The 8,429-nt window shown below is 51.2% G+C and overlaps 1 long non-coding RNA gene across 1 annotated transcript; it reads left to right on the top strand.

Moving 5' to 3' along the window:
- The first annotated feature begins 7,300 nt into the window (after window positions 1-7,300).
- LOC135414986 (uncharacterized) lies at window positions 7,301-7,938 on the top strand. The gene is made up of 2 exons (XR_010430939.1): window positions 7,301-7,511; window positions 7,582-7,938. It is a non-coding gene; the product is annotated as an uncharacterized LOC135414986 (long non-coding RNA).
- Window positions 7,939-8,429: the final 491 nt, after the last annotated feature.

The raw sequence follows: 8,429 nt of genomic DNA, 5'->3' as shown, positions 1-8,429 counted from the left end.
CAAAGCCACCACTGACCATATCCCCAAGTGCCACCTCTGCATGGCTTTTAAAGCCCTGCAGGGATGGTGAGTCCACCACTGCCCTGGGCAGACTGTTCCAATGCTCAACAACCCTTCCCATGAAGAAATTTTCCCTGATATCCAACCTAAACCTCCCCTGGAACAACCTGAGGCCATTTCCTTTTGTCTTGTCCCTTGTTATTTGGGAGCAGAGCCCGCCCCCCCCCCCTTGGCTTTCTCCTCCTGTCAGAGATCCACAAGGTCCCCCCTGAGCCTCCTTTTCTCCAGGATGAGCCCCCCCAGCTTCCTCAACTGCACCTGCTGCTCCAGACCCTTTCCCAGCTCCATTCCCTTCCCTGGACATGCTCCAGCCCCTCAATATCCTGTGCCTGGGAAGGGATCCTGATCCCAGGATTTCAGGTGTGGCCTCACCAGTGCCCAGCACTGGGGGACAATCCTGTCCCTGGCCCTGCTGGCCCCACTAGTTTTGATCCAATCGAGGATCCATTGGCCTTCTTGGCCACCTGGGCTCGTGTGCAGCTGCTGTCAACCAGCATTCCCAAGTCCTTTTCCAGCTTTTTTCCAGCCACTATTTCCCAATCCCAGAACCTTCCACGGGGTTGTTGTGTCCAAGGCTTTGCTGAAGTCCAGGCAGGCACATCCACAGCCTTTCCCTCCTCCACTAAACAAATCCCCTTGTCACAGGAGGAGATCAGCCTGGCCTGCCTTCCATAAATCCATAACGACTGCACCTCATCCCGTGGTTGTCCTGGATGTGTTGTGTGATGCCACTCAAGAAGATCTGCTCCAGAACCTTCCCTGGCTCCAAGATTTCCACTGACAGGTCTGTGTTTCCCTGGATCCTCCTTCCAGCAAAACGTGCCAGCCGACAAGTGGAAAAGGCAGAACAAAAAGTACTTCCAGGTTCAGCATTTGAGCAGAAAAAGCAGCACAAAAAGTACCTCCAGGTTCACCATTTAAGAAGAAAAAAGCAGCACAAAAAGTACTTCCAGAATCACCATTTGAGTAGAAAAAGCAGCACAAAAAGTACTTCCAGAATCACCATTTGAGTAGAAAAAGCAGCACAAAAAGTACTTCCAGGTGCAGCATTTAAGCAGAAAAAGCAGCACAAAAAGTACCTCCAAGTTCACCGAGTAGAAAAAGCAGAAAAAAAAGTACTTCCAGGTTCACCATTTAAGAAGAAAAAGCAGCACAAAAAGTACTTCCAGAATCACCATTTGAGTAGAAAAAGCAGCACAAAAAGTACTTCCAGGTGCAGCATTTAAACAGAAAAAGCAGCACAAAAAGTACTTCCAAGTTCACCATCTGAGTAGAAAAAGCAGCACAAAAAGTACCTCCAAGTTCACCATCTGAGTAGAAAAAGCAGCACAAAAAGAACTTCCAGGTTCACCATTTGAGAAGAAAAAGCAGCACAAAAAGTACTTCCAGGTGCAGCATTTAAACAGAAAAAGCAGCACAAAAAGTACCTCCAAGTTCACCATCTGAGTAGAAAAAGCAGCACAAAAAGAACTTCCAGGTTCACCATTTGAGTAGAAAAAGCAGCACAAAAGGTAATTCCAGGTGCAGCATTTGAGCAGGAAAAGCAGCACAAAAGGAACCTCCAGGTTCACCATTTAAGTAGAAACACAGAAAGTACTTCCAGGTGCAGCATTTAAGCAGAAAAAGCAGCACAAAAAGTATCTCCAAGTTCACCATTTGAGTAGAAAAAGCAGCACAAACATTCATTCCAAGTTCACCATTTAAGCAGAAAAAGCAGCACAAAAAGAACTTCCAGGTTCACCATTGTGTGTGTGAGGGGAGAGATGGAGTCTCCCACTCATTCCAGGTGATTTATGGCCCCTCCCTGTGAAATTCAGGAATGACAAGGCAGGAAAATCCCTCAGCAGCTTCTTAAACAACTCAATAGAGGGGACAACAGCCGCCTTTTATTGGTGTCCATAAAAGTTTATGGGTTGGAACTTGCTGGGTTTGTTCCATGGGAAAAAAAAGGAAGTGGGGTTTTGGGGTTTTTTTGTTGCTATCATTGTTTTGAATCTACAGATCAGGGAAAGTTTGGGGAGGTTGGGAAGGGAAGGTTTGGGAAGGTTTGGGAAGGTTTGGGAAGGGAAGGTTTGGGAAGGGAAGGTAAGGTTTGGGAAGGGAAGGGAAGGTTTGGGAAGGGAAGGTTTGGGAAGGGAAGGTTTGGGAAGGGAAGGGAAGGGAAGGGAAGGGAAGGGAAGGTTTGGGAAGGGAAGGGAAGGGAAGGGAAGGGAAGGGAAGGGAAGGGAAGGGAAGGGAAGGGAAGGGAAGGGAAGGGAAGGGAAGGGAAGGGAAGGGAAGGGAAGGGAAGGGAAGGGAAGGGAAGGGAAGGGAAGGGAAGGGAAGGGAAGGGAAGGGAAGGGAAGGGAAGGGAAGGGAAGGGAAGGGAAGGGAAGGGAAGGGAAGGAAGGGAAGGGAAGGGAAGGGAAGGGAAGGGAAGGGAAGGGAAGGGAAGGGAAGGGAAGGGAAGGGAAGGGAAGGGAAGGGAAGGGAAGGGAAGGGAAGGCCCCTCCATCCCTCCATCCCTGTGAGCTCTGCCTTGTGCCCCCCAGATCTCAAATCACCCAAAGGAGCAACTCCCTGCTCCCAGGAAATCCTGCAGGAGCCTGGGGAGAAGTTCACCTTTGGCACCATCAAAGGTCAGCCAGGAAAAGGCCTGAGAACTCGAATATCTGAGGCAACAAAACACCTTTTGCTTCTAAACACCAAAAAAACCAGGTGTCTCTCATCGCCCACCTTCCATCAGGGAGAGATTCCATAAAGCAGAGCTCAAGGATTGCAAGGAAATTAAACCCAAATTGACTATGTGGCAACACAAGCCATAAATTTTGGGGTTTGTGGCCACTGCTTGGGCTTTATCCCGCTGCCAATTCATCTTCCCCTTTGATTAAAACATCCCCTGCTGATTCCGCTTCCGAAGCCCGAGTTTATCTGCTCATAATCGAATTCCCTCCCTCGCTGATCCATTCCCGTCTCCCAGCTAAAAAATGCAGCCCCGGGATCTGACACCCGGGTGTTCCTGGCAGGAATCAGTCACCTCATTCCCTACATCCTGACTCGCTTGGGGATGGGTTTTTCCTGGTGGTTTGCCCAGGTGTTGCCCCCTCACACCATCACCATCCCCATCCACCACCTCACCTTGGTTTGAGGGGGATTTAATCCCTAACATGGCTCAGGGCATCCATCCATCATCCCAGCTCCACAATTGGATGCCTGCCCATCCTCAAATGTCTTCTCATGATCCCAGAAGCTCGGCCCAGCAGAGGATTGTCCTCCAGGGAAAGCAGATCCCTACAGAATTTTTACACCGCTGCTGGTTGATCCCTTTTAGCCAAGGAATTTCCAGGCTCTGAGGGCAATTCCAGCCATTTGCAGGGATGTTTTCAGTGAGCACAGGGATATTTCTTTCCCCTTGGAAAACTAAAGGCATAATCCCAGAGGCTGGGAGAGTAAAACCTTCCTTTTCCTGCTGGTTTAGCCGGGTGTTGCCCCCTCACACCATCACCAGCTCCACCCACCATCTCACCCTGATTTGAGGGGGATTTAATCCCTAACACGGAGCAGGGTATCCAGACCAGCTGGAATATCATCCCAGCTCCACAGTTGGATGCCTGCCCATCCTCAAATGTATTCCCATGATCCCAGAAGCTCGGCCCAGCAGAGGATTGTCCTCCAGGGAAAGCAGATCCCTACAGAATTTTCACACCACTGCTGGTTGGTCCCTTTTAGCCAAGGAATTTCCAGGCTCTGAGGGCAATTCAAGCCAATTGAAAGGATGTTTTCAGTGAGCACAGGGAAATTTCTTTCCCCTTGGAAAGCTAAAGGCACAACCCTGGAGGTTATGAGAGTAAAACCTTCCTTTTCCTGCTGGTTTAGCCAGGTGTTGCCCCCTCAAACCATCACCAGCTCCACCCACCATCTCACCCTGATTTGAGGGGGATTTAATCCCTAACACAGCTCAGGGCATCCAGACCAGCTGGAATATCATCCCATCCTATCCTCAAATGTCTTCCCATGATCCCAGAAGCTCTGGTGTCTCACGGCCCAGCAGAGGATCCTCCACCAGGCTTGTCTTCCAGGGAAAGCAGATCCCTATGGCATTTTTCCAGGCTCTGAGGGCAATTCCAGCCACTTGAAGGGATGTTTTCAGTGGGCACAGGGAGATATTTCTTTCCCCTTGGAAAACTAGTCAAGGCACAACCCCGGAGGTTGGGAGAGCAAAACCTTCCCTGTGTCCCTCCATCCCTTTCTCCTCCTTTTTTTGGGCTGCCAGAAGACAACCAGTTCCTCCTACCACCTTCACCCTCGAGGTCCCACCGTGCCACCACCTCCACCAGGGTCCTTTCCCGCCCCGGGAGCAGGAGCCACCCCATTCCTACCCCAAAATAAACCCCATCCCGAGCGCTCCGGCACTCGCAGCTACGAGACATTTCCCCTCCTGGGTTCTCCGTTAATCTCCCTCCACTCTCCTCGATACCTGGGCTCGTCCCGGTGCCTGAGAGGATTTGGAAAGGCGAGGGAAAATATAATTAGTCGTGATGTTGCCCTCGGAGTCAGAGCCGGGGCCGGCTCATTGAAGGGCAGCGGTCAGCAGGGGGAGCGGAGAGGAGCCAATTTAGCGCGGCTTACGGAGCCGTTCCGGCTGATTAGGGATTTGATGAGGGAAGGGGTTTGATTTGGGTGGCTGGAGTGACAGAAGCCTTACGGTCAGTTGAGATCTTGTTTAAGGAGGGCAAGCGGATCTGGAGTGGGGATGACAGATAGGGAGCCAGGGACGAGCGGGACAAATCGGCCGGGCTCCTTCTACCGCTTGTTGTGTCCGACCTAATCCGGCCAGGGCTGGGCACCGGCAGGGAAAGGCAGCCAGGAAGGATGCCAGGAACTCCAGGGAGGGAGAACAGCAGGGAGAAAGAACTAGGGGAGGCTGGAAAGACAGGCAGTTTAAGTGGAATCATCCCTGGGATCGTGTCCCAGCCTCGGTCATTCCCGGGTTCTGGCTCTGGGTGCTTCGCCTTCATCCTGCAGCTCCCTGTGCTCCAAGGAGCAGAGCAGAGGTGGAAAAGGAAATCCAGCTTCTCCAACCTTCCCCTTCCTGCCTGCTACTCTGGGAACTTGCCCTCTGGGAATGTTGCCTGCACATACTGCTCCCAACACTGTCAGGGCCAAATCACAGGAGTGTGTGGAATAACAGAATCATGGAATGGTTTGATAAAGAACTAGAGGATAAGAGAGGTAAAGATAAAGAATGGGAAGAGGCAGGAAAGACAGGCAGACAGTCAGTTTAAGTGGAATCATCCCTGGGTTCAGGTCCTGGCCTCAGTCATTCCTGGGTTCTGGTTCTGGGCCCTCTGCCTTCATCCTGCAGCTCCCTGTGCTCCAAGGAGCAGAGCAGAGGTGGGAAAGGAAATCCAGCTTCTCCAACCTTCCCCTTCCTGCCTGCTACTCTGGGAACTTGCCCTCTGGGAATGTTGCCTGCACATACTGCTCCCAACACTGTCAGGGCCAAATCACAGGAGTGTGTGGAATAACAGAATCATGGAATGGTTTGATAAAGAACTAGAGGATAAGAGAGGTAAAGATAAAGAATGGGAAGAGGCAGGAAAGACAGGCAGACAGTCAGTTTAAGTGGAATCATCCCTGGGTTCAGGTCTTGGCCTCAGTCATTCCTGGGTTCTGGCTCTGGGTCCTCTGCCTTCATCCTGCAGCTCCCTGTGCTCCAAGGAGCAGAGCAGTGGTGGGAAAGGAAATCCAGCTTCTCCAACCTTCCCCTTCCTGCCTGCTGCTCTGGGGACTTGCTCTCTGGGAATGGAGGGAATGTTGCCTGCACACACTGCTCCCATTTCCTCTGGGGCCAAAGCCCGAGAGTGTGAGGAATAACAGAATCATGGAATCCTGGAATGGCTTGATAAAGAACTAGAGGATAAGAAAGATAAAGAACTAGTGCAGGCAGGAAAGACAGGTAGACATGGAGTTTAAGTGGAATCATCCCTGGGATCGTGTCCCGGCCTTGGTCATTCCTGGGTTCTGGCTCTGGGCCCTCTGCCTTCATCCCGCAGCTCCCTGTGCTCCAAGGAGCAGAGCAGAGGTGGAAAAGGAAATCCAGCTCTGCATGAGGCTTCTCCAACCCTCCCCTTCCTGGCTACTGCTCTGGGGACTTGCCCTCTGGGAATGTTGCCTGCACACAGTGCTCCCATTTCCTCTGGGGCCAAAACATGGGAGTGTGTGGAATAACAGGATCATGGAATCATGGAATGTTTTGGGTTGGAAGGGACCTGAAAGATCATCTCATTCCAGCCTCTGCCATGGGCAAGGACACCTTCCACTAGCCCAGGTTGCTCCAAGCCCAATCCAGCCTGGTCTTGGACACTTCCAGAGATGGGGCAGCTGCAGCTTCTCTGGGAAACCTGTGCCAGGGCCTCACCACCTTCACAGGGAAGAATTCCTTCCCAATATCCCATCTAAATCAACCCTCCTCCAGCTTAAAGCCATTCCCCCTTGTCCTGTCCCTCCATCCCTTGTCCCAAGTCCCTCTCCAGCTCTCTTGGAGCCCCTTTAGGCCCCGGAAGATGCTCTAAGATCTCCCTGGAGCCTTTTCTTCTCCAGGCTGAGCATCCCCAACTCTCTCAACCTCTCATGCAGGACAGTCCCAAGGACCACATCAATCCTGGGAACTTCCACTTGGTCCTTCCCGTGTTTTTCAAACAGATTAGGCCCCTTAGAGCAGCAATTCCCTAATTATTCCCATTTGGGATGTGGGTAATTCCTGATGTAACAGTGTCCACCTCGGCCCCACGCTCAGTTAGATCCTCCACTTTCAGGAATTCTTAAGAAGTCCTGATGAATCCAGAGCAGGAAAAACCACAAAAAGTTGAACATTAACCATAAATTATCATAAAAATGAGCCAGTCTGAAGGAAGGAGGGAGGTGGAGAGGGGATGAATGGCCTGACAAGCTTTCCCAGATGGATATCAAAGCCACTGCAGCAAAGGACAACAAGATCTCCCTCACCTCTGCTCCCATCCTTAATCCAGGCCAAGAAGGGATGGAATTTTGGGATATACCAATGCACCTGTCTTCTTCTTCCACAGGTCCCTCATGTCTCCTATTCCTTTCTCCTGGAGATGGGCAGAAGGACACAAAATGCCTCTGGGAGGGCTCCATGCCCAGTGTTCACCTCGGGGTGCCAAAATTCCTCCCGGGCTGTGATTCCACCCTAAAATATCTCACCCTCGCTCCCCCCTGCAGGGAAAGGAAAGGGAACCTGCTCCTGTTTTCATTCCAAGGGTGGAGGGTGAAGGAGAGCTTTAGACACCACCTGGAAACTTCTGTGAGCCGTGAGGTCACAATGGGAGTGTCACGGACACGGCGACACCTTCCAGGTCATGAATCCAAACCTCCCATTGCAGCTGGAAAGAGGGAGAAATTCCTGCCCTCCCTTGATCCCAAAAGTTAAGAGACAAATTCAGGAGCAGGTAGAGCTGCTGGGAATTCAGCCCCAACTCCATTTTCCATGCTCACAAGGTGATTAAGTGACTTTTCCAGGTGCTCCAGGCCGTATCCAATCCCCAAACCCCACTGGAATGCCCTAATCCTGGGACAAGCCCTTCTCCTGTGGCAAGGAAAAGGATGCTCCGGGATCCAGGCCAGCCAGGACACACCCCCAGGAGGAAAAGCGCGGCCTCCAACGACCCAAAAAGCCAAATCCTCCCAGTGGCTGGGGCTGTAAATCTTCACTATCCCAGCACCCAACGGTGCTGGAAAAGAGGTTGAGCCTAGAAGTCGGCAGGAATTCAGCACTAGCACTTCTGGGGAAAGAAAGAAAGAAACTGCAGTTTTCCAGCCAGAACCCAAAAGCAGGGAAACATTAAATAAACAGGAGGGAAGGGGAAGTGAAAGCCATCCTTCTGCCTCTCGTCCCTGTGGTGTGTTTGGCTCTCAGTTCTCCTTGACAGCCCCCCAGAAATCCCACAATTATTTGTGGGAATGGCAGAAGGGCAATCAAAGCCTCGCAAATCCAATGTTTTGTCGACAGAAACGAAGGCAGGCCTTTGCCAGGAAAATTCCCCCTCCCAAAAAAAACCCTCGGCCCTTCTTCCCCCTGCAAAGGCAGGAGTTTCATTTTATATCAGCTCTGAAAAGTTCCTTTTCATGTGTCACCGTTATCTTGAAAGGAGAAGAATTGCTCTCGGTGGGGAGTTATTTCTTCGCTTCCCTTTCAGCTCAAAAGAGAAAACACTTCCCCCCCCCCCCCATACACACACACTTTAATTTGAAATGAGCTTAATATCATCAGTGAAAAGTCATCTGAAACTCAAAATAAAGCAGGGGAGCTCTCACCTGGGAACCGGTGCCCACCAGCTTCCAAATGCAGCTTCAATACAATTAAATAA

This window comes from Pseudopipra pipra, chromosome 1, assembly GCF_036250125.1.
Source record: "Pseudopipra pipra isolate bDixPip1 chromosome 1, bDixPip1.hap1, whole genome shotgun sequence".
Taxonomy (NCBI): domain Eukaryota; kingdom Metazoa; phylum Chordata; class Aves; order Passeriformes; family Pipridae; genus Pseudopipra; species Pseudopipra pipra.
Note: the sequence above shows the minus strand (reverse complement) of the source record. Positions and strands in the feature narration are given on the sequence as shown.